This window comes from Tympanuchus pallidicinctus, unplaced genomic scaffold (genome assembly GCF_026119805.1).
Source record: "Tympanuchus pallidicinctus isolate F22 unplaced genomic scaffold, pur_lepc_1.0 scaffold3, whole genome shotgun sequence".
NCBI lineage: Eukaryota > Metazoa > Chordata > Aves > Galliformes > Phasianidae > Tympanuchus > Tympanuchus pallidicinctus.
The window spans coordinates 73565536-73592235 of NW_026294747.1; the positions used below are offsets into that span (position 1 = coordinate 73565536).

A 26700-nucleotide genomic window follows, 5' to 3' on the forward strand; every position below is an offset into this window, starting at 1 on the left:
ATACACTTCAAAAAATTAAGCAGTAGCCATTAACCCATCTGCAGAGCCTTAAGTAGCCTTCAGAGCCTTTAGTCTCCTTATTTATTTTATGAAATCATAAAACAAACAAATCAGTCTTATTTACAAGCTAAGCTTTGGAAATTTTACTCACTTAGTTGACTGCATAGTTATGGTAGAGACTGCCCAGTCCTGTGGGATTCACTCAGTTCCTTCCTAGCTGTCTCCAGTATTAAGAAGTTCATTGTGCTCACAGTTTATTTATGGACTTTGCTTCTTATGTTTTGAACTTTGAGACAAATACCTTAATCTGAGAAAAGAGCAATCTTACTGCTTACTCCATTGTAGCCAAGCAGCCTTGTTAGTTGTAGTCATAAGCACAAATACGTAGAAGACAACAGCCTGAATTTCAGGGGAGCAATGTTATTGCCGTTCTATTTGCCCATTTTGCATATATAGGTTCTGAACACATCTTTTCTGTTTGGCAGGCAATTGAATAAACACCATGACATGCAGCTCTTGTTATAAAGGAAAGTTACATGAGTTATGCGTGTTTATTACAACACAACAAGCACTTGTGATAAGATTTTTACATTTTCAGAGTGAAGTAGTCTGTCTGTGCTGACAAATTCTGTTTTGAAAACAGAAGCAGTAAGCCAAAACACCAGTAACACTGAAAGAGCCATACTCTGATTAGTTGCATATCATATAGCTGCTGGAGGCAAGAAGCTCCCAACTGTACCAATGACAAAAGCACCCTCCTTGCTCACTCAACTCCTGGGAAAGCAGGGCTGTGATTCTCAGAACGTGATTTCTGTGCTCAGCACCTGGAGGCCTTATCATTCCTGGCAAGCAGTTAGCTCTGCTCTCCTCCCACTGCGCGCTGAGGAAGGCATCTATCTGAACCAGAGCAGACCTCCCTGCTGCAGCTCTTGAGAAACTGCAGCTCAGTCCTGCCCTGCACAGGAGTGTGCTCTCTTGCTTTTCCCCAAACTCACACAAATTCATGAAATATATTCTTAAGGCAAATCATCAGTTTGCTAATTAGGCAGGAGTGGATAAATGAATTTTCTGAAACATATACAAAGGTATGACATAAAAATAGAAGTACAGTTTACTCTTTAATTGAATTTTATACATAGTCTTGCTTCACTTGAAATGCCTGGGAGCTAGGTTATTTTTAGGCTGGAAACAAGCTTTTAAAAACCTGGCCATGCTGCAGAAAAGCAATTCCCTTTCAGCTAGGTCGCCCTCTAGGCTAGATGAAGGGCAAGAACCTCAATGAAAACAACAATTAACTATTTGCATTATCTTTGAATTTCATCTAAGTTTAAGGGAATTTCCCTACCTCAAGGCTAAACACAACAGTGCAATACAAACAAAAATATTAAAATTAAGTTTACAGCAAGCCCAGGAATCAACCACTGCTTTCACCCTGAATTGTGTGCAAGAGTTTATGTGCTACAGAGCACCCACCATATGCATTAGCCAGCCAGCAGACCCAGGACCCAACATCTATCATCAGTTCAGAGGGAAGTTTGTTCTCTCTTAGGCACACCTACTCCTTAATCTTCAAGTTGAATTCCTTCCTCATCTTTTACATATCAAGTAGATAGACCAAAACAAAAGCCAAATGGCAGCTGTGTGAACTTTTTCATCCCCAAAGTTCAATTTCAAAGAAGTGAAGCACAGCAACTGTTGCATGTTCAGGACAGCACAAGTGTGGGTATCCTGGTGATGAAGGAGTCTGAAGCCTTTACACAGTGCAAAGGTACAGCTTTCACTGATCTGTCTATTGCCAAAAACCACCTGGCAATCAGAAGCTTCCTTTTATGTTTGTAGATTAACAGCCAGCGATTCAAGTTAGGCAGCGGTCCATCTCGACCTCACCACGAACAGAGGCAAACACCGACGGCTAACGACACCTGCGGTAAATTGCGATGCTCAGCAGCGTGTTTGTGCAAGAACGTTTCACAATTTTCACAAATTTCTCACAGAAGCCCTTGAACTAGAGCAAAGCTGCAATGAAATAAATGCCACTCTTAGCCAAAACAAAATGCAAGCTTAGATTTAAAGGAGGTTTCATGACTTAAAAAGCTCCTCCACAACTGAAATGGGACATCCGAAGTGGTTCCATTACAGACCCTTTTAGCTCCTTAGGCAGAAACATCAATTATTTAGGAAACCTTCTGAAAAGGCTGCAAAACTGAGTTATTACGTTCTTAGACTTGTTGAATTGTAGCACTCATGGAAGAGATACTTTATCAGAACATAAACCAATGATTTCTGCCAACCTAATAAGCAGTATGGAACAGATTGCCACATGAGCTTATCAGACTGTTTTCTAAGTCCTCCAAAGCAATTTTCGGAAGCATTTGTTCAGGCTCAGAAATATTTGCATGTTCTGATTTCGTAAGAGCAGCAGGCTTTTTTCCTTCAGAAGACATATATGGTTACGTTGCAGGGTACAGCACTCAAAGAAACCCCACAACTTCAAAACAAACAATACATAAATAAATAAACTCACATTTATGACTTTGTTACCACACGGAAACTTAAGTTTCATTTACCTAATTTCTCTTACTAGTCCTAATCATTTTGCAGCTGTGTTATCACCCACACTCTGCAGCATTCAAATTACCCTGAAGTTTCAGTGTTAATATCCAGCAACGGGATCAAGAGTATTGCCATTCCTCTCTCCCTAATGCAGTAATTGCCCAACTTGGGGCAATTGATCAAGTTCATTTCAAAGTAGTCTGGAAAAGCCTTTTTAGTTTGTCTTGGTTTTGACCCTCCTTGGTTCTTACCTATGGAAAAGAAATTGGAAACTTCTGCCCCTTCTGGACTCTGAAACATTGGGGCTGATGGTTTCAAGTGCATGTCAAGGGAGCAAAGGCTTTTAAATGATTATACTCCTCACTCCATGCAAAACAAACAAACAAACAAAATAGAACACCAAACAACCACCAGTGGAATTGGTAAGTGAGCATAGGTGATCCCAAAGAGTACTGCACAGATTAACCTATTTATCTCAGACCCCCACCTCCCAGAAGAGAGGAAATTCATGCTTCAGTTACCACAGCCTGTCTCAAGTCATTCGTTGTTGGATAATGCAGGCAGCTGCTGGGCAAGGCAGGAGTGCAGGCAGTATTGGTTCCAGCCCTCTCAGCATCCCCATTTAGCTGGCAGCAGGAAGGGAGATGCTATTCCCCAGAACACAGCAATTCAACACACACCGCTGGCCCAACCTGGTACAACAGAGATGACTGGTGCATAAACCAAACCAAAGAGATGTGCTTCTTTCAGCTGGAAGAGAAAATCTTGCAGATACAGCTAAAGGAGAGGCTTTGGTGCAAGGCAAGCAGAAGTAGAGGTGCTAGGATGGTTGGCAGCTCCAAGTGCTCAGTCAGCCAACGTGGAAGTGGGAAGTCCAGGAATGTTATTTGAATAAAAAGTGGGAAAGGGAAGGAAACAAACCATGTTCCAAAACTGATGAATAAGAGACTTCTTACTTGAATTGGGCAATTGGTATCGATTTCAGGCAGAGAGAGTAGTAGATTCTCAGCAGTAAGATAGACTAAGTTTCCATTAAACCGGTCTGCATGTGATCTATCACATATCACCCACTATAAAACCTACAAGGTAGCGCTTATCCTCAGTTACGGTCAGCTATTTTGCAAGACCTGATCATACAGAAGCCTCAGCACATGCTCATTTTACATCTCTACAAAGTAAGAATCAAATTTAGGTTTGGCAGAGACAGATTGGCATTTCCTGCCCCAGCTAGGTTAGCAATTACTATAGTTCTGCATCAAACCAGCACCATTCACAGGGCAAGTACAGAAACAGCAGAATTGCCTTCTGTATCTGGTAAAACCAGGAACAGCTGTGTAATCCAAAAAGAGAGAATTAAAGCTGTGCTGACCCGTAAAACAAAAGCAGTTCATTAGGAGTACCTGCTTTCCAGAAACTCTTCTAAAACTACCAAGAGAACACCTAATTCAGAAGGCTTCTCTTCAACAGGTTATTATTCCTGGATCGGTTGTCATGCGTCATCCTAAAATGCACATGCACACCATCCAAACTCAACAGAACAGAAGGCTCCTTCAGTGCTGGAACAATGTGTATCAACTGAACATTGCCTGAGCATCTTGCAAGGAAGTCTTCAGAGCTTCAACCTCAGTAGTGAAATTTCATTAGTTATACATTCAATAAATGTAACAACTCTTTCAGTTTAAAAACAACACATTTTTCAAACAATATTTTGTTTTATAACTTGAAATTACAGCACTCAATGCAGAATCTATTAAGAGGATTCAAAGGAACAAAACACAATAGTGGGGTTTCCATGAGTAACCAAGTAATGTTAGGTCTTATGGTTGAAGATCAAAACAAGTTTGCTTTCTTTCCTCTCCGTTAATTAAAGCACACCAAACAGAATGAATCAAGTAGATGCTGTAATTAAATCTGGAGAAAATATCAAGTCATATTTGTGAGCAAACACTCCCCAGTAAGTTCTAGCAGCAGATTTGAGGATAAGGGTCTTTCATGTAACAGCTATTAAATCAAACACATCAGTGCTGTGGGACATGCAGAACAGTGCCTGAATAGCTGACACGCTCCAGGCAGTGCCCATCTACCAAACCCCACAGCTCCAGGCAGGAGCACCCCGTTAACAATTAACTGGAACACGGACTTTGCCATTTAGGTATAACCTTTGAGTCTAAACCTCATATTCCAACTAAAATACTTCAGTTTATTCTATAGAGAGCAGAAGTTTTGCTAAGATGTGAAAAAAGATGGAGTTTATGGCCACATAAGCACTGATGGCATGATGGGGCAGGGCCAGAAAGGGGGGAGGAATCAGACTGTTGCTGGGAACATGTCCAGCCAGGCACTTGTGCTAGGCAGCGCCAACAAGACCCTCATCTCCTCTGTGCCAAAGCAAACCCTGAGGTGCAAAGCTAGGAGAAAAGCAGCTATTTGCTCATGATCACAAGCCAAAGCCATCAGGTTAACAGCACATACTACTTTTTAGTAAGTCTTTTTCAGTACTCAGTCTGAGTTTCAGAAAGCTTCCCAAACCCCCTAACCTGTAGGTACTGGCCTGAGCATAGTTTTCCCGCATCTTCTTCCTCCCGAGTACTTCTTTCCCATTCTTAATTCACTCTACGCACAGAAGAGACACTGTCACCATGAATACTGCAACTCCAAAAAACAACATCTCCTGCTCTAATATGCTCACATAGCATCCTTATAGTCTGACGCACAAGTAAAGGATCTGCAGTTTCAGGGGAAGACAAGTTCTGCTTGCCATACACAGACTAGTAGAGCCCAGACACACTGCAATAGCTTTTGGTGTTTCCCAGCTAAAAGCATAACGTTTCCTTTAGACAAACAACTTTTTAAAATAGCTTGGGGAAGGAGCCACAAGCACAAAGAAAAAGAACATCCATTCTAGCATTTTAAGCAACAAATAAATACTACTCAGAGTTCTATTTGAAAGCTTTTAAGGTGCAGTGGGAAAATGCATGTTTATGCTGTGGTTAGATTAGACACGGCTAACAGGGCAGTTCAAAGAGCGGACAGAGCCACCCCACAATAATCAGTGCAGGCATTTGGCTGGGAGCAGGAAGGAAGAGGGGTGGGAGGAGCAGGGAGCTGCTAGGCTCATGAAACCTCATCCCCAGAACTGTGTTACTGCAAAGCCACACACACATATTCTGGTCTCAGAACTGTACTGCGGGTTTCAACGCTCGTTAAATGCTTCCAAAACAACGTTTTCAGAGTAGGGTTTCAATGAGAGAAGGAAAATCATTTCTTTGGATTGCTCTGTAAAGTCTGTTCCTTCCAGAAACGAATGCTGAGGCTCCCTCACTCTCCTGCTCAGGGAATATTCTATCATACCAGAATTCAGCAGCCAGCGCCAAAGCCGGGAGGAGCCCAAAGCCCAGGGCAGCCCCTGTGCAAGGCACGGGAACAGAAACTCAGCATGAAGGTTGTACACAACTTCCCAGCACAGAAAGTTATGCCTGACCAGAAAGGAAAGGAAATTCAGTCTAGTTTTGCAAATTCTTAATACTAAAAGCTCTGCCAAAGTATTGCCCAGACAACACCAAGTACAGCTACTGGTGAGTTTCTTGCTCTCAGAAACCACAGACCTTCCAAGAGCTGTATAACTTCACCACAGCTTTGTTTATTTGCAGTACTTTTAGTTTGTAGAAGAAGCAACAGTGCATAGGTAGAGTATAAAAGCAAGAATTGTTCTGGCTTGGGGAAATCAGACTGTAGACACACCATGACAGATGCTATGCCTCAAACAGCAGCAATAATGTTGCTGTACTTGAGAGCCCAGCTAGCATAAAAAATAGTAGAAAGTATCAAAAATCATAGAATCATAGAATGGTTTGGGTTGGAAGGGACCTTTAAGATCATCTAGTTCCAGCCCTCTCAGGGACACCTCCCTGAAGACCAGGTTGCTCACAGCCCCATCCAGCCTGGCCTTGAATGCTTCCAGGGAGGGGACATTAACGAACATTAATGAAGATGATGTGATAGATCAGTTTCAAACAAGCAGCACAGCCTGCAAAGCAAAAAAAAAAAAAAAAAGAAAAAGAAAAAAATCACTACTTACTATCACTAGCTTAGTCAATTTGCCACATCCCTACCCACTGTTCTTTCATTAAAAACAAAGAAAAAAAAAAGGGCTGTGTAATTTGAGTTCTACTCTTGACAGTACATGTGAATGAAACAAAGTAAGGATCAAGCTCTCATATGACAGAAAGCTTTACATTAGATCAAGTCTGAAGAACAGATCCTTGGAAATCCAGACGAAGGATTAAAACAAACAGCAAATAGAAGATGAGGAAATTGACAAGATCAGGTCATACTTCAAGGTAAAATAAGGAATGCTGAAAACCCAAAAGTGACCCATGAAAAACATAAAGATGGAAGTCCCAGGTATAGCTCCAAGGAATTGATAAAGCCAGTAATTTTTCAAGTCACCAGAACTCAAAGCTCCCAGCCTGCAGCACACACATTGCTCACTGACAGGTTGCACACCACGTTGATACAGCACACATGTATTGGCCAAGTACAACCAAAGAGTGGGTACATGCACACACATGTGTGAGCACACCTGTACACCCACATGTCCTGACCCAGGAGTGACCCAACCACATGGGCAATTTTCAAGTGCACCACTTACAGAAGCCCTAACAAAGCAGCTCATCAGACACCAGCATGTATTTAAGACTGAGATCACGTTCAGTTGCCGCAACTGTCATCTCTACAGATTTGAAGGGGTAGAAATAACTGATGAATACACATAGTCTCAGGCTTGCATGTATCCAAGTGCTTGGAACTCACACAGATGGATGCAAGACTACAAACATTTGAGCAAGCGATCTTCTGCTTATCAAAACAGCAGAGTTTCTTACAGCAGCTCTACAGCCCACACCAGAAACACCAGAACATTTTGAACAACTTTAAAAAACTAGTCTAATGACTATTTTACAGGAGTTAGAAGTTTTCCACAGTAAGAATTTGTGGTTTCCTGTGCAAGAAAGCATGCCAATTCATACCAACATGCTCATGGAAAAAGTTTTTTTGGGGCTTCCTTGAAAAACTGAGTTCTGTAACATCACTTGTTTTGTTTCAGCAGACTGGCACAATGATAAGTTCTCATGCCAGTCTTTGCATAAGAATCATTTCCTGAAGTAGTACTTGCTTTATTGGAAGAAAGCTGTTTACTATTACACCATGAATGCACACCGCATGTTGCTCTAGGAATTTCACAAGTAATCATAATTCCTGAAGGCGGTAGTAAGGTGTTGCCTCTCCGGATTGAACTTGAAGAGATCTTTAGGCCAGGCTGCAGTTCAGCACAAACCACGCAGACCCAGGGGTTACTTCACACACACATCCTTGCCTTTTGGTGTCAGCAGTTTGTTGCCAGCAAGCATCACCTGGCACTCCACAGAGAGCATGTCCAACCCAATGCTGCTCTAAGGATCTCTTTTAAAAGACTCCCAGGTCAAAATTCCAACAGTGGTCAGATGAAACTAAATGTCAGTTCCCCATGGGAAGTCAGATTAGGTTCCCAAAATAAGGAAGGGAAATTCTCACTCAGAATCTGCCAACTCCTGCCCACACAGATCCCTTCAAGTTGTCTGTGGCTGTGCTACGCCAGCAGGGTACAATACACTGTGCATTTCAGACATCAAATTTAATACAGAAGTCATAGCCAGGCATTTCCCTCTTAAACCACAAGTTTCAAGAACCTGAAATGCGTGCCCAGCAGCTATTACTTATGCTACAGTTAGCTTTTATTAGCCTAAGTCCTAGGAAGTTGTTTTTCTGGGTTCACTGCCACTTTAAGTTAATTTTATTCAAAGTAACTTTATTTCAAGCTGGAAGAATTAAACTTGCATTCCATACCAAGAAGCCATAAAAACAACTTTCCATTCACCAGGCTTTTGCTTGAAGTAGGAAGCCAGAACAGCTTTGTTGCCAACCCACAAAAACAATACAAAATTGTTATTTGCATGCAAGTTGTGAAGTCAGGCATGCAACAAATATTACAGAGACAAGATAAACAAGTGTATTTAAAATAACCAAGTCTTATCTTCAGGCTCCTGGCCTGTGCAATATGACAGGAAGGAAGAAGGCAGGCTCAGCATGCTCTGTGCTCCAGTCTGCTCTAGGGTTCCCCCAGTATGGGACACTGAGGAGAGATTTCACCCAAAGTCTTAGTGAGAGCATTTCTGGAACTCAAGGAAATCTTTACTCTGAGCCTTGCAAGGATCAGGTTTGGTACAAACTCCTCTGAAGTGGCATTTGTCACAGTATACACTTGAAACCACAAATAACACAGTATTCTAACATGATTTAAGACTAAAGCCAACAGCATAATGCAACCAGAAATACACAAATTGAGTATTCTTCTGGAGTATGGTGGTAGAAGCAGCTATGTTCTAGCATGCAACACCTCAGCGCCTGCTACAAATGAGAATGTAGCCTCACACCAGCTCATAAACAAGGCACAGCATCCAGAACTCAACTAAGTACAACAGGAAACCCTCAAAAAAGGAACACATTAAAGCCAGATCTGTGCTGATAGAGATTATCTTAGCAAATACACTTTCTTTCTATACATATTTCTGTTCACTACTGCAACTTCTGCTGAAGTCAACTTCCAAACTCTTGAATCTTACCATAACTGTATTTAACAGCTCCGTGGTGCCTTGCGTGTGGCAAATCCATGGTTACAGGGCAGGCTCAGGAACCACACAGCCCATCAGATTACACACACCTGAGCTCACCAGCGTGCTGGACAACCCACAGCAAGAGCTGCAGTGACCAACCTGAAGAGAAACCAAGCTGCAAATCGCTCTCAGCAAACATCAGCCTGTGGCTTGGGAAAGCACCTCTGCCTGACACTGCTTTGCTGCTCCTTTTAAATTAATCCATTCTATAGTTTTGTTTTTAGTTCCAGAGAGCAATGGAAGAAGCAGTGCAGTGAAGCAGGCAGAGCAGCACTTACCACAAACTGTGCAAAGGAAATCATTAACAACAGCAAAAGGAAGCAAAGGTTGAAGGGATGAATTCAAGTTACAGTTCAGGACAGGAATTTGCCTGCTGCTGGAAATGCTACTCTCCCATGCAGCCCAAGGTCTCTTCCTCTGCTGAGCTACAGAGCTGCCAGCTTTCCTGGAGCCGGAAGGCTTGACATGGACAGACATGTCTTTAAATTGGCAGGGAAGCCAATTTAAATTTAGAGGAAACTTTAAAATAAATATTTTCCCCTTTAGGGGACGGAGCAAATTTAAGCCAAGTTGACAACATTGAACCTTCCGTTTAAAAGAAACAACAACAAGCTTTCTCTGATGCTCTTTTTTCATGCATCTCCAGAATTTCCACCAATTTCAATTAGGAACACTTTGGAGGTGGGTGAGAAGGATAACTCCTCCTATTTACTCCATTCCTTTGAATGCATTTAGTGATTTAAAGCCATTTAAAGTCATGTCACTCAGCTTCCCACCACCTTTCAAGAAAAATAAGTATTTGTTTTTCTTATAGCCTTTCATAAGAGGTGCTAAAATTATTCATCAGATATTGTCTTCTTCCACAGCTCAGCTGAGGACAGACACCCTCTTATTTTTATACTTCTCAAATTCCACTTTTCCATGCCCATTCCCTCCACTCACTCCAAAGGGAGGGGGGGGGGGGGGAGGGGTTGGAAGGGAAGAGAGAGAGTATAAATTAAACAAAAGTACTTTTTGAAAAAGTAAGACATTCCTTAACCTTCTCTGTGACTTATGTTTCTCCTCCAGTGCTCACTTGCCCCTCCCTCTCCTCACTGGTCCTTTCCATTTTTTAAACATGGCCACTCTGCCATTTGTGCACATCACTTTTAACCCCAAAACATGCATTTCTACTTCTTTTTTAATTATTATTTCCCTGTATTAACTACATATTTAAAACTAATAACCATGACTCTGTCCAGCTATGTACCTAATAGGATCATTCTAAACTAGTGGCCTGTACCTCTGCTCTGATTTCAGAGATACACTATTCTCACAGTCCAACACAGAGTCTAAAAGAGTAATTTTTCCAGAGAATGAGAGCAAATATCTAGCCAAAGACAGTGTTTTAACATCTCCTAAGACACTAACTCAATAGCGTTGGGATGGAAAAGTTCAAAATCTCAGCCATTTGGAAATAAGAACAGATTCCAAAATATACTTCTTTAAATCAAGGGGTTTCTTTTTGTGTTTTTGCTTTGTTTTTATAGGGCAATGCTTTACTATCAAGCCAAAGTCATCATCTTATTAAGCACGAGTAGTACAGAAATCATGTTAATGCAAGCAGGACAGCTACGACCAGCTGTGATGAGGTAGGCTTGGTGAAAGAAAAAACAGGCCGGGGAAAAATATATATATATCTCTACAGTCACCTGAAAATTTCCTCTCTGAATAAGAGGGGTTTCAGATCAATTAAAATGGGTGACTAAGAGCCGGGTGCAGGGGGAATGTTCTGTTCTCAGCAGCAAGAACGCTCATGTTCCCTTCCAGTCTGCTTCACCATGCAATGATTCACACAGCCAGGAAAATGCAAGTTTTCATCCTTAAACTACAAAGTGCATTAAATGTTTTCAAGAAAATGCTTGATCCATCGCCTTGTAGAGCAGTATGGAATACTAGCTAATGTAAAATCGCCCCAGGCTTCTGAGAAGTTACCTTTATCTCATCCTCAAACAAGGACACATTCTTTCCTATCCAAAGTTTCAAGCTAACACTGTAGCACAGGTTAAGAAAAATAACTTTGGCCACTGAAAGACTGCTCCTCTCCAAAGCAGACAAAGTTAACCTGTTCAAAACTTTGCTCGAAGTTCACCCTCAACCTTTTTATGAACACTGTCTGCTTTTTCACTTCTCCATCTGCAGAGTCAAACTTGTGTACTCAAGAGTTCACTTTCCATGCCCTGTTCCTTCCACGGCGGGGCTGGAGCAGCTGAGAACTCTCATCTGGGCTGAGCACACACGGCAGAAACCAGCATCATGGTTCCAGCCCTCCTCAACATCTGATCCCTGTGGCATTGCCTGTGAAACACAACTCAGAGCTGGGAAATGAGCACCTTGGCTGACAACCATCAGAAGGTGCCTTGTTCAGCTGGAGGCAGGTCAGAGAAGTGGGGAACAAAAGAGCTGATGACAAGGCTGTAAGGGGATCTTCTCTTACATGAGTTACTACCACAGGCTGTGGATTTACAGCAATATGTAAATAACACTGCATTTCATTCTTGTGCCAAATCTATAGGAAAAGAAGGTTTTTTTTTATGCCACTGATGCAACAAATGACCAAAAAAGCATCTCCTAGCTATCCTGGTGTTGTAAGAACAGTCTGTTTCTGGTTTAAATCCATTAGAAGCAGCACAGGGGCTCCCAGCATTTAGCAAGAAGTCAATTTTATCTCCACTAATACTTAACACCACAGAAGCAAATGTAGCTACAGTTGCCTGTATTAAGCAGCTGGCAAGCCCGGAGATGGAAAAGCTGCAGAACAGCTGGGGAATGCGAGACCCTTTTGAACAGGCTGCTATGTGATCCAAAATAATGGTGGACGTTTACACACAACACAATGGCAGCAACAGCCAAATGCAGGCCTGGTGGACGCACCACAGCTGCTCCTGCCTTCAGACGAGGCACAGCCAGCAGATACAAAAGAGTTCATATTCACAAAAATATGGCTTTCATCTTAAAAAGCAGCAGCTTGGTTTCCAAAATAAGCAGCTGGCCTTCCAACTGGGCTAAACCCTATGATATTCTGCACTGGAAGTTACCCAGTAGAACACTCTGGATTAGGGCCACAGACTGCTGCTACTCTGCCACTGGCAGCTACCAAAAATGCAGTCTTCAGACCAACAGGCTGCCATGCAACAAAGGCTCTCACTGCAGTGCTTTCCAGCTAGCACCAGGAAGATAGCAGCATAGAAACCCTTAATACAGACACTAAGTACATAGAAGTTAGCTATCCAAAGAAATAATCAGTGAGCTAGACAGCAGCATTTAACTGGGCATGGGCCATTTTGCTGCTTTTTTACACCAGTTTTGCACACTAGTGTAAAGGTAAGTTGGTATCTGAAGTCAACATCGCATTGCTCACACCCAGAGATAGCCTTTGTTGTCTGCTGTTTTGCAATGACTGACTGCATGCTGCAAGGAGCCCTGGCTTGTTTCACAACTGCCATCTAAGTAAGACACAGTTTTGTATGCGACTGTGCACAAAAAATTGCATCACATCTTCTCAAGTTTTCACACCTCGGAAGCACAGTATCACCAGTCCCATCTTTCTTGCTCAAGACAAGCCATGATTAAACAGTGCTAACAACCTGGTTACTACTTTGTACCATAACTATACCACTTCTAATTATGCTGGACACCAAAACATGGTAATGGAATGTTTCAACCATCCGCATCTTGATTAAAACCAGTACAACACAAAAGAAACTGGTTTTGAGTGAGAGAAGGAGACAGAAGAGGGAATCTTTCAGTGTTTCTTCCTCTGTACGTAACTATTAATGTTACAATCCCAGTTAAGAGCTATTCAGAGTATGGTGGCTAAAACTGGACAAAGACAGCTGTCATAGCAACCGAAACAGATGCAAGCACAATATTTAATCTTCTTTATTTTTTAAAGTAAAATTCTAGTAATAGTGAACACAGAAAGGATTTAGAAACAGGGGTTGTAAGACTGTCACCAGTTAACAGGAAGTGTATGCTTTTGCACACCTACCCAACTAAACGTCACACCCACACATTTCACTCTCAGATTTCTTATACAGGCTTTCTAGCAAAATTCCTTCATTAAATAAGCCATATTTCTAAGAATTTCCCCATACAAATAGAACACATGTATACAATAAAGAAGGAAATAAGTAGAGCCTTGAATCACAAGCCCAGAAAACACACTTCTTGCACCAAAATACTATTGCACTACAGCATAGCGCCCTTCCTGGAGGCAAAGCAACGACAGGCATGCTACCTTGCAATTCTAACATTTGTAAAGATAAGAACACAGATTTGTTCTTCCAGCTGTACTGGCACTAGAAACAGCTGCTGGCATGCCATGTTGGGTGTGATGCCTTATCCCCTCAGAGGACCAACATTTTCATCGGTGACACGGACAGGAGTACTGAGCACACCCTCAGCAAGTTTACTGACTTAACCAAATGGAGTGGTGTCGTTAATACGCTGCAGGAAAGCACTGCCATCCATATTTCCTGGACAGGCTTAAGAAAACCTCAAGAAGTTCAACAGGGCCAAATACAAAGCCTCACAGCCAACTCGGGGTAATTCCAAGCACAAACATAGGCTGGGTGGAGATAGGGTTGGGAGCAGCCCTTAGGAGAAAGATTTTTGGGTTCTGTTGGATGAAAAGCTGGTCACGAGCCAGCAGTGTGTGACTGCAGCCCAGAAGGCCAAATGTATCCCGGGCTGCATCAAAAGCAGCATGACCAGCAGGGAGAGAGAGGTGACTGTTCCTCTGCTCTGCCCTCATGAGGCTCCATCTGAAGTACTGCACCCAGGGTCTCCATAGGAAAGATGTGGAGCTGCAGGAGCAGGTCCAGAGAAGGCCATGAGGATGCTCAGAGGGCTGCAGCACCTCTCCTACAAGAAAGGCTGAGGGAGCTGGGACTGTTCAGCCTGGAGGAAACAAAGGCTCTGGGGAGACCTCACTGTGGCCTCCCAGTATGTATAGGGGCTTTAAGATAAAGCTGGAGAAGGGAGTGTAGTGATAGAGCAGGGGGTAAAGGCTTTAAAGTGTAAAACAGGAGACTTAAGCTAGGTGTCATGAAGAAATTCTTCACTCAGGGGGCAGCGAGGCCCTGGCACTGCTGCCCAGAGAACCTGGGTTATGTCCCATCCCTGGAGGTGTTGAAGGTGGGGTTGAATGGAGCCCTGGGCAGCCTGAGCTGCTGGGTGGCAGACCTGCCCATGGCAGCGGCTTGGATTGAGATGGTGTTTAAGTTCCAGTCCAACTCCTCAGAGTAAACAACCTCAGTATGAGCTTTTCAGCCCAATCTATACCGAGAGGTTTTTTTCCAGTTTTGACACAGGCTTGCTACTCAGATCTATCCAGCTCTGAATGCACTAGTGTCTCTAAAGTCTAGTTCTGAAAATAAAAAAGGATTAATGGAACAAGAGCAGGATACTAGAATGAGCTAAGACATCCGTGAAGCTTAGCACAGTTCAGCAAACAGCTGATTTTAACAGTTACATGTAATGTACAGACAGCCAACCCACAAGAGCAAATGAGATGTAAGTGATCTGCACCAAGCTGCACTTGTAGCTGGAAATGACTCTTTTAACCACCACCCCACTTCTTTGTAGTCAAGTTATATATCGAAACACCTCCTGGGCTGTTTGTGTGCACACATGGATCAGTAGCAGGACAAGTTTCTCAATTCCGTAACATTTTACACGTGGATGTAAATTGAACTCTTTCACAAAGTAATTACAGTTGTTATTTACTAAGAAGGAACTAAGAAAACAAGTATGCTGATAGCTTATTCTGGATTTTATTATTATATACTACATTATATATATATACAGATATTATAACTACACCTGTATTACTTAAAAATGATTAGAAGGTGCAACTACACCAAAGTTTACTTTCAGTAACAGAGATTTCCCTACCATGTAGATCTCTCGACAGCCATGTCCCAACAGGCTCTAAATCGCTTATACACATACTGAGCACTGTTCAAAGCAGACTTGCTTTCAGCAAGATTAAATACCTGTTCAGTTTGAACTGTCCCAGTGCCAGGACAAACTACAGCTCAACCAGTTCAGACAGCCATCCCACCGGGCACTAATGGCCTCTGCAACTCCCAGCACCCCAAATCTGCTGCTTCTGGGAATTCTGCCAGGAGCTGTGGGATAGCTCTCCACTGAGGACATTGCAAATTAAATATTTTAGATGTGTGCTTGTGTTTACATGGAGCAAGGCTGCAACAGTTCAGAAGATGAGTCAGCACGGTTTGCTTCTACAGAACTAAGCAGCGCAGTTAGAAACGGTGCATTTTTGAAGAAGCAAGGGGTGTGAAATGACTCCCCCAGGGGAACAGTCAGGCTGCACCTGGCAGGAGCCAGCACTCACCTGGATACAGAAATTTACTGCAGTACCTCACTGCTCCAGAGCGCACGATTTTCCCGTAGTAATGCAGAAGTTTCTGCACAGGGCAGGCACTTTGGTCCTGCCTGTATCAAGGAGGCTAACAATGGTACAGCCAGACATGCTGACAGGCATGCACACCCATGATGAGGCTCTGAGCTTTATTTTTTTGCCTTGCTTAAAGTGGAAGCTGAAAGATAGTTCCGATCAGAACAGCAAAGAAAAAAATTAAAAGCATCTCAATTAGTAACACCATGAAATCCTCGGACAGAAAAGCAGAGCAGAATTGAAGAAGAGCAGTTTGCCCCCGTGCATCTCACCATGCTGGTACCCATGGCCAGGTGCATTTTAGGGCCAGCACAACTTCATCAAGGCACAGTAGAACAGCATATCCTCCCAGGGAGCACACATCAACCGAGCACACCAGCGGAGCACCGCTGTCTCTCAGGGATCTGATGCAGGACAGTTCCTCTGCAAACACAGCTGCAGCCCTTGGCTGCCCCGTGCACACACACAGCCATGGGACAGGACATCTCAGCTCCGGCCACGCTTCAGCTCCCAAAGCACAGCACCCCACACAAAAAGCTGCGTACGGCTCTGTTGGCACAAACCTTAGCCGTGTGAATCTGTCGAGACGTTCCCATTCTGAAGGGGCTTTTGTTTTCATTTTGAACAGAAAAGATTAAGATAACCGCAAGCTGAGAACACTTTTCAGTAGCGTACAGTTTGCTTTGCTTCTCAGGAAGCACACGATCCAAGCAGGGCAGCTCACTCGCTCAGAGCGGGACGCTGAGCGGGGACGGGGCTGCGACAGCGCTGACAGCTCTCGAACCTCCACAAAAGCATCGCAACCAACCGGACAACTCGCACTTCCCATTTGCTCCCCCGGCCCCGGTCTGCCGCCCCCTGCCAAGTAATAAACCTGAGTATAGCTGATCTTCGCGAGACCGCTTAAATCTCTCTTAAGAGAGCCATAATCCACCATCACGTGCAGCATTAAGGAGCATTACGAGTAAAACAGATCCCGAGGTGTCAGCAAGCAGCCGGCTACGGCGCCGGGCACCGCGCTCGCCGCTACCAGCACGCCCTGCCCAGCGAAAACGAACCTCCACACCGCGATAAAGGCTCTTCCTTCACGCCACACGTGCGCGCCGCTGCCGCCTTTCTCCGGCTGAAAGCGGGGACAAAACTCCGGGCAGACCCGACCCCGCCGCACGGCGAGGGGCGACCGGCGCTGACCCCGAGCCCGGCGCCGTCGGGCGGCAGGTGCGAGGCGGGAGGGCGGCAGCGCCGTGGGAGCGGAATGACGGCGGGGCTGCGGGCTTCGCCCGGCGGAGGGAGAAGAAACGGAGAAGTTTTCCGCAGGAGCCCGGCGGCGCGCCCCCAGCCCCGGCCGCCCCGCACCGCCCGCGCCCCGCCCGCGCCCCGCCCGCGCCCCGCCCGCCGCCGCCGCCGCTCACCTCGCAGCCCGCGGCTCGGGACAGCCGCAGCCTCGGGCATCCGCGCCTCCGGCCGGAGCGGGGCGGGACGGGGCGGGGCGGGGGAAGCGGGGCGGCCGCGCGGACCCCGCGGCAGGGGCTGCCGGCTCCTCCTTCCCCTTCGCCTCGGCGGGGCGAGGCGGGGAAACGCTCACCGCCGCAGCGCCCAGCGGGGAGCAGAGAGACTCGAGCTCGGCGGGGCGCGCGAGGAGCAACCGCTGGCAGCGGCCCCACGCGGGACGAGAGCGGACGAGACGTGCTTCCACTTGGCCCGGCCCCGCCCCGCCCCGCGCCCCCCAACCGCCCGGCCCCGCTTCCGCGCGCCTCCTGCGGGCGCTGCTCCGCTCCTTAAAGGGGCCGCGCCCGGCCCGGCGTGGGGCGTGATGTGAGGGGCCCCTGCTCTGAGCTCCCTGACACGCGGGACGGCCCTCTGTGTCACACCGAGACCTGCCCCGCTCCCTCGTTGGTCCCCTCTAAACAAGCCACGAGTTGTTCTTTGGGCCATCAGAGTAGAGTCCAGGTCCCCACTTCCTTGTCACAGCCCCCAGCAGTACTGAGGTGAGGGGACATGGGTACGCGTCCACGTTCTCTGATATTAAACAGCCCAGAAGGTTGAATCACTTTCTTTTTCTTTTTTGTTTTAATCTTTTATTTAGACAGACATTTTTTCTAAGTGTACTACATGAAGGATTTGAGGCCCATTCCTCTTGATCAGGTCTCTGAAAGCAACGTGAAATGTGAACATGAGAAGAATTGCCAAAGAGGGAATCATTTGGGGGCTGCTGAACTTGAGATCTGGAGCAGACAGTGTGTGGAACCCAATAGAATGGCTGATTCCCTTCTGCTCAGCTCCATACACAGAAGCAGAAGGGAATCTCAAGGTGCAGAAACACGTTCAGATGAGGCAAATCATAAAGCTTTCAAGTCAGTGCCCAAAATGCACTCTGCAGAGCACACTACAAAATGCCTCCCCGCAGCACTATGGCAGCTTTGTGCCCTAGGTGAGCTCTAACTGAACGCTGAGGGCTTGAAGCACTGCTGGGCTTTGTAGCTCTGTGCAGGCAGAAGTTTCTTAATTGCCTGCTAATGATGCGGTGTGGGCACTGCCTTTTGCCCAGTGGTTATGAATTACTTTGTGCAGATACACAAAACCCACATCAGACAGAAAGCACAGACAGGTCATTCCAGTCTGACTGAGGGAGAGAAGGAGCAAGGCTAGCTCAGAAAGGAAGACAGAAATGAACCATAGCAAGGTTAAAAATCCTGGAGAGTACAGTGACCTTAAAGGTGTGCTTCCTTCTGCTGCCTTTCAGCGCAGCTCCTGTCATCCTGATTGAAAATATCAAAGATGTTCCCTCTCCCTGCAGATAAAAAAGGCAGCAGCTTCTCACTGGAATCATCAAGGAACTTTGATCCTGTAAGAAACACCCTAAAAAATGGGCCTGAGTGGGGGAAAGTGCAATTGGATGTTACATTTGCTTGTGTTGTGATTGACATGACACTGTCCTGATTTATTTTCAAATATCAGAATGGAACTCTTACAACCAAAACCTGCGATCCGTTTGCCAAGGGCTTTTTTTACTCCAGTTGAGAACTGATTTGTCTGGATTTTGCCTTAGGCACAGTCCTTGCCATCTTCTGCCAGAGATTTTTTCCCCTGCAGACTTAATCCAGGATCCAGATACATGATTGTTTAAAATTTACATTTAAAAAGGAGTAAAAGATTGATTGGAATTCCAGGGGAGGAGAGGGAGGCATGATGATATATTGGAATCTTTTGTTCCCAGAAGAGCCAGGAAAGAATTAAGATTATTAAAGAAACATAATTTGGGTCAGACCAAGCATCTTAATCCACGTCAGTTAAAAAGATGATTTTCTCTACTTTTTTAATGTGTTTGACACAAGCATGTTTGATTTATGATGGGAGTCAAAACCATCTGTATTTGGGGCACAAGCACATGCTTATTTAAACAATGGGGCTGCCTGGGGGGAGACATAGGAAAGAAATGACATTCTTTTGCAAAGAATTCAGTGTTTCTCACTCCATGCAGTAACTGGCACTGTTTTGAAAAGTGCTGTACAGAAGACGCAGTAGCTCAACACATTTTAAAGGAGTCCAGCAGTTTACCTTTATGCAATTGGTGTGATAGTGAACAAGGTTATCACTGATAAAGCTCAGCTATTCTCCACTCTCCTTTGAGTGACCCCTGTGAAGAGAATTTGTCTCATTGGCAGCATGTAAGTATTCACATCTTAAAGACATTTGAAGCTCCTTGGTGCTCTGAGGTCCAGACTGCACTCAGGATTCGCTCTGATTTCAGCAATTCTGTGGCTCCTGGTCCAAAAATACCATAGATACAGCAAGTTGTGATCTTCTTCATTCAATATCTGAGCACAGAACCACAGAATCATAGGGCTGGAAGGGACCTCTGGCCCCTGCAATAGCAGGTTCCGTACAGTAGGTTTCACAGGTGGGTTTTGAATATCTCCTGAGAAGATCCCACAACCTCTTTGGGCAGCCTGTTCCAGTGCTGTTACCTTCCCAGTAAACACTGTCCTTGTGTTCAGACAGAACCTCCCGTGTTCCAGTTTGTGCTCACTGCCTGTCGCTGAAAAGAGCCTGGCCCCACTTCTTCCCTTTAGATATTAGGGACTTGTCCTAACTGCAGATGAGGTTGAAGCAAAGGAACTGCTTTCTGAAGATGTCCTCCTCATCTCATTTTGTGTTGAATAGTTTATTTAAAGTTTTTTAGGGAAAAATTGTTGAGGGCTATCAGGATGACATCTACAGCGTTAAGTTCTAGCCTATGCTGGGTGGAGATTCCATTCTGTAACCAGATGCTGCACTCCATATGGATTGATATGATTAGAAACAGGCTTGGAAATAACACTGAACTTTACCAGCCAGTTTCTCAGAGCTCATAAGCCATGTGAATGGATGTTTTGCCCGCTGCTTCCTTTAAATCTATAACCTTGAATCCAAGCATCCCTGTGCTTAGGGGACCTTCTTGGCAAGCTGTGGAACTGATCTCCAAAGCTCAACATAGTCAATATCCCATGACAAAGACAGGCCTCACTGTAAAGCCCAGTGTAAACTATGAACATCAACAAAGGGGCCAGAGGGGAGACAGAAATATGTCTGTCCCTGAAAGGTTTCCACATACAGAGAAAGCAAAAAGTAACAATCCGAATTTCAGCTTCTTTTCTAAATGAATGTATTCAACAATGTGGCAGGCCGGTAGCTCTCTCTTCCTGTGTAAGGCTATGCCAAACTCGAGTGAGGAAGCCTAGGGTCTTTTAAAAGAAGGTGAGAAAAACTCAAGGGCAAGTGTAGAATTTTAGAAAAGAGCCAAAGCCTCTGTCCACCCTCAGAAGAGCAGAACGACAGAGTTCTGGCAGCCATTGCAGCCACCACCGATTTATTTACGAGTTCCTGGAGTCGATCCAGTGTAATTATGGGCCTGAACTCCAGATCAGATTCACTTGACATTTGAGAAAGTCTGTGGAAAAACAGTAATAATAAACTGATAATAACCATCCGTCTCGTAAGCAATGAGAAATAAAGGGAAGAGAAAGGGCAGGTGGGGAGAGGGGAAGGCAGCATAATCCCGAAAAGATCTCTTGTTTGTCAGAAGACACTCTCAGTGTATAACCCTGTGCATTTTCTAGAAGGAGCTGCAGAGAATTTTGGAGTAAGTCCTGAATCATGTCAATGCTTTTGCTATTACTGCACTGGAAAAAATGAAAATAGTGGGTGCAGAGGAAGCTGGGATAAGTTGGGACGGCAGTTTCTCTTGGTGGAGCAGATAGTTTGTGGCCCACGTGGCATTTATCCAAGTGTGCTCATCACCTAAATTATGTTACCATGAAACCACTGGCTTTGGAAAAAGATGTTTGAAGAAACTATGATTCGGCATGTGATTTATTTTCAAATTCATGCACTGAGTAGAAATAGGCTTATTGTACTTTTTGCAAGTCTCATTCTGCCAGTTCATATTATTGGTATAACATGGATGAGTATTAGGGTTAAAAATATTTGTATTTAAAACATCTGCAGTCTTATATCAGGATTTATATCCCATTGTTTGATCCTTCCCGTCTGAATCACCCCATATTGTTTCCTATTGAATTGTGGGAGATGGCTTCACAAAGCTAACCTCTGGGAGGTTTCCAGAAAAAAATATTTTTCAAGTAAGATAAGTTGATTAACCGAAAAGTCTTCTCTGACAAGAAAGAGGCCTGACATTTAGTTTACAGTTGTCTCAAGTATTTTATTTCAGGTGATGGAATTGAATTGCAAGTTATGAGTGAATGCTTAATGGAGCAAGAAGAGTTACATTTGTGCTACTCCCAAGCAGCATTTGGTGAGCTTTCCTTATGTAGGGTTTCAGGACGTATTAACTACGTATGCAAAGATACAATGGAGCCATATATGTCAATAGGTTTTCTCAGAGGGAGCATTCCAGTTAGCTGCTCTCATCAGACAACAGCCAAATGTCGATGCCCTGGCAATCAACACCGAGCACGGTAACACTAGACGGTATCTGAAGGAAAAGGAATCCTGGATGGATGAATGGGGTTAGTGGCCCAGAACATGTCATCTTCAAGTGACCTGCTTTGCCACACTCATGTAACTTCTCAGGAACTTCTCTCTCACGACACAGGTGGTGTAGCTCCAATTGTGAAGGAGAAAGAATATTGAAAAAGGAACGGCTGCAACTGGATGCAGAACAATGAATGCACACTTCTTTGAGCCCAATCTCTGTGAACTGCACACATTGGTTATACGGCCCATTCTTTCTGATCTGACAGTGGTATCAATTTTTTCTGCTTAGGAATAATTTGTAGAATTGTAGTTCTATGTTATTTAAATCTTTTTTTTTTTTAATTTTACATTGACTTTTTATTTAACTTTATTCAACATGTACTTAACACTTCAGGTTACAGTGTTCTTTCTGTACGCTTTGATAATTTCTTCTATAAATATACATCTCATAGGTCTTGAGGAGGAGACTTAGCAGTCTGGACCTCTGATACAAGGTCAGTAACATAATGTTGTACACAGGAATGCAATATATTTTTTTCCTCTTACCTACCATGCATCTGGTTTTCACCAGACAGGTCCTTTTCTTATTCCTGGTATTTCATAGGAGCAGAATGCTCACAGTTGTCTGGGACAGCCTGATCAGAATAGCAGCTCAGCCTCAGCTCCTGGATTAGAGATCCCAGACACATTTACCATGCACAGCAGATCAGCCTCACAAAACGTGTGGTACTTCCACAGAGCTAGACCTTTGGGGCATATATTGCCCAGATGAACTGCACAATGCATAGTAAACCCACTTACTGTGCGAAGTCAGACTAACCATATAATTTATGCACTATACATATGATGCATTGACATGCTGGGCTCACAGTTATCTTCTATTCTGCATATTCATATGTCTTCCACTGGGTATTTCCTGGGCATGAAGCCCATGTCTTTTTATTTCCTTGCTTGTCTGTATCGCATGATGAGATGCTGCTTGGAAATAACTAATTTTTGTTCGGGATCAGCTAATGAAATTCTGCAAGGATTTGTTATAGGTGGTCAGCTGTGTTTGCATCCAAACGACTGAACTCGGCGGAATGTTGGAACACAGCAGTATTGGAGGCACACTGAATAAAGCTTTCAACTACTGACAGCATCTGAAGAACATCAGAAAAATGCTGAAAGCCTAGGTAAATATCCTTCAGAAACCAGCTGGCATGGCTGTATGGTTTTCAGCACAGGGCCTGTCTGCCACAGAATTTTCTTCGTGTTATTTGGTGTAACAGTCCTCACATGGAGCTCGTAGCTATTAAAATAAACAGTGCTTTTAGAATAGGATTTTTTTTAGGATTTTGAACTCCATTCCTCTCTTGGCTTCCAGTGCCATGTAACAATCTCATGGCAGGGGTAATCAAAATAATTCCATGACAAGAAAAATCACCTCATTTCAACAATCCCAGTTTGCTGTTTTTGACTATTGCATGACTTATTGGCACAAATATGGACAGTAGACAGTGTCTGAAAGATTAATGTAGGTCTTACAGAGGTATTGCCTTACGTGGACACCATCAGACTGTGCCCACATGCATCCTAGAGACCTCAGGAAGAACAGATTCTCTTTGCACAGTGATACCATCATTTATCTGTTCTGTGTCTGAGGCACGATGAAGCCTATCATCTGTGATGTTAATGGCTTTAATATACAGGCTTATGCAAGGCGCATAAAAGAAATTCCTCAGGCTTGTCGGCTTCAGCTGGCTATGGAGCCATGGCATGAATTTGTAGTCTGGTTCTCCTTTCTGGAATTACATGTGAAAAAAAGGTGGAGAAAAAAAGTGCCAATCCGTTTGCATGCAGGGTTCTTCCCCCATGGAAAACCCTAGAACTTCCAGCTCCCTGCATTTGTGTAATTGGGCTTAATCAGTTGTCTGTACTTCCAGATTCTGATGCACAGAAGTACTGTTCTGTGTAGCTATGTCTGTGTTTGCAATACTGTGAAGGAGCATTCAAATTTCAAGCAACGTCAACAAAAATAAAACATGAAGGCAAGGTGTTTACTTGAAAATGCCTACAATTAGAACCGCAAATGTTTCAATATGTGCAACATGTGATTGCTTATGTGGGACAGCATGAGAATGGACTGCCCACTGGGAACACTTTTGGCTCTCAGTTTTGCAGAATGTCTTGGCTGCAGAGGAAGGATTGCTTTGCACTGCTTTGGAGGAACAAGATTTTTTTTTAAATAGCAAATTCTATGAACAAGTTATGTTCAAGGGATCAAGACTACATGGGAACTTCAAATGAATTTCCTAAATTGTTTCATCTGGAAAAGCTAAGAGGGAAGGAATCAGAGATGAAAAGTTTAACCTTGATATTTTCACAATAAGTGCTTTGATTTTGGATTTGGCAGTGGCACATCAATTTTATATTTAGCTTAATTATGAAGAGTTGCAAAATAGGTAAATAAATCTATGAAACAGAACACCTTGAAATTTCACAACTGTGAAGGTTTTCAAATTTCAGAAACCCATGGCCTATGTGGTTCCATAGGCAGCTCTGGCCACTACGTAGAGATCCAGTAATATTCAAGGATTCCAGTGATATCCCAGCATGAAGCTGAGCCTTGGTGTCTTCAGCTGGGACTAGAACTGGTGAGTAATAAAGCCCAGTAATGGAAGTGGATGGTTCTGAATGATCTGCTAGCAGTAATGATTTATCCGTAGCACTCTTGTATAACTTAAACAAAGGCTCCCCCTGAGACCCACAAAGACAAATATTTAAAGATATGTGAGAACAACAAACTGTTAAAATAATCCTTTCTAAGTCTTATAGCTGCCAATATTATGCAAGCGTATGGCATGAATCTTGTTAGCCCTCCCTGGAAAAGTCTGAGTTTCTTGCAGCCTTTCACTAGGATCTTGCAGTGTAAATATCTCGGTATACAGAAATGGTGGTTGGAGTGATGCTGAGATGGAAACTTGGTCTCTGAACACACAGTTTGCATACAAACCACTACACGTATTTCTGAAGTGATCTAGAATGTTGCCACTATACTGTAAGCGGTAAAACACAAAGTGAAAAGAAAATTTTAAAGGACAAGCTTGTAAATCCATTTGCAATGTCAATACAATTTCAGACACATTTTCCCCAGCCTCAAAGGTACTGTTGCCAAAGATTTGTGACAGATTAAAAGCATCAGGAAAACATAAACATCTCAGCTCTGACACTGTGTCAACAAGCAATTTCCATAGTGTTTTGCAAGATCAGAAATTATCTAGTAATAAAATGCATTATCCTAAACAACAGTGAAAACACTCAAATCAAGGACACATTCTTTTCTGCCTTCTATCTTATTTACTCGTTTCTTTAGGTCTCAGTTAAATATATCAGTGAAGATCTCAAGAATACTTCCTAGTATACAATAGTAATACTTGAAGGTTTTAAGTTAAACATATTGTGAACTGATTTGCCAGAGTTAGCTTCACAGATCTGAGAGGTGAGCTCGACATCCAGGACAAGCTGCTGTTGATACAGGCAAAGGATGCTGGTACTTTGAGCTGTATTTTTGCTTCTTCTTTTCAACAGCCTAGCAAGTAATACAATAGCTGGAGAGAAAATAAAAAAAGCTGCAGTACAGCATGGCAACAAGTCTCTCTGCACTAATATGTTCCAAAGAATGGCTGCTGAAGCTGGGGATGACTAAGAGACCACTGAATGCCTTATAGAATGTCTGCAGAGCAGTTGCATTGCTGTGAACGCCATTGTGCTGCTGGAACAGCAGGGAAGAGCCAGAGCAGAAGCAGACACACAGGAGAAGGATTGTGAAAGCCCCGTGGGCTTTATGTCATGGAAGGTCACAAGCAGTAAACTGCCAAACTGCATTGAGGCCTTCTACTTCTACTGCAAAGTTATGGCTGCATTACTGTACTAGGTAGTGGCAAATCAGCTCAACAGTTATTCTTCGTTTAATGTAAAATGCTTGCATTTCAGCCAATTAAAATATCTCAGTGTGTTCAAATAATCTGTAAATCCATGATTCTGGAACATGCCCAGAACTATTTTAAAAAGCCAGTACCTGTAACAAAGAAGTCACAAGTCAAAGAATATTAAAAGTGTCTTACAGTTCTATAAAATGAACAGTTGGGTGAGATTGCTTTTAGGTCAGCAGGGTTGGCCTTGCTTGAGCAGGCTTAGCTCACTTTAAGTGCACCCTCTTACCTTTGTAAATTGATATTTTACATTTTGAAAATGCCAATTCAATAGTGGGTATTTATATCAAGTTGGGTGTTTAAATTGGAAGAATTCATTCTTAGTAAAAGAAAATTTGTTTAAGGTTCATTGCAAAGCTTTTGGAATTGAATGCTTCTTATTTACAGAGCTTCTTTCAGAAAAGCTCTTTTAAAAAATAACAACATTTTAATAAAATGGTATATTTCTATTGACAAGGCTTTGGGGGAATGTTTTATTATATGGGAATTTTCCCCTCCAAACCTGGACGTATTTCAAAATGTCAGAACTTCCTGTGAAACAGAATTTTCAGTTCTGACATAGCCCTGACTGTTGAGCCTTTAGAATGAAGAACAGTCATTAACATCAATAATCAGCCAACAGACCCCAACTCACAGGAGAGACAAAAAAGGTTAAGAGAGAGAGAGAGAGAGTAGAAATACCTTCTGCAGATTTTTGTACTCAGTGTATCCTCAGGAGCTTAAGCATACATGCAATTGTCTCTCTAACTGAATTTAGATATGGGAGCATTCTAGCCCTAAACCTCTGACGTTGTACAAAGAAGGCATCAGTGGTATGGTACTTCTTCAAGTCATTTTTTTCCAGCAAGCTGGAATAAGATGATAGGCTTTGTTTAAATCTGTAGCAAAAATAATCACTCATAAAATCATGGAATGTGGATGCAAGCATTTGGAACCTTTTAAAGCTGCCTTGATTTGCTCAGCTGTACTACTTCAACTGCTCATTGTTGGCCTACTTGAATCTTCATCTACAAACTTGGAAATC

General features: G+C 43.5%; 1 protein-coding gene across 3 annotated transcripts in view; it reads right to left on the minus strand.

Annotated features, from left to right (window-relative positions):
* SVIL (supervillin) overlaps positions 1-17213 on the minus strand; it is a 133001-nt gene extending 115788 nt beyond the window's left edge. For 2 of the 3 annotated variants that reach the window (XM_052693783.1, XM_052693780.1), the window contains exon 1: positions 16785-16916. The gene's annotated coding sequence lies outside the window, so the exon portion shown is untranslated. Of the gene's footprint in view, positions 1-16784; positions 16917-17138 lie in introns of those variants that run through there. The other variant, XM_052693781.1, reaches the window with a different exon arrangement.
* Positions 17214-26700: the final 9487 nt, after the last annotated feature.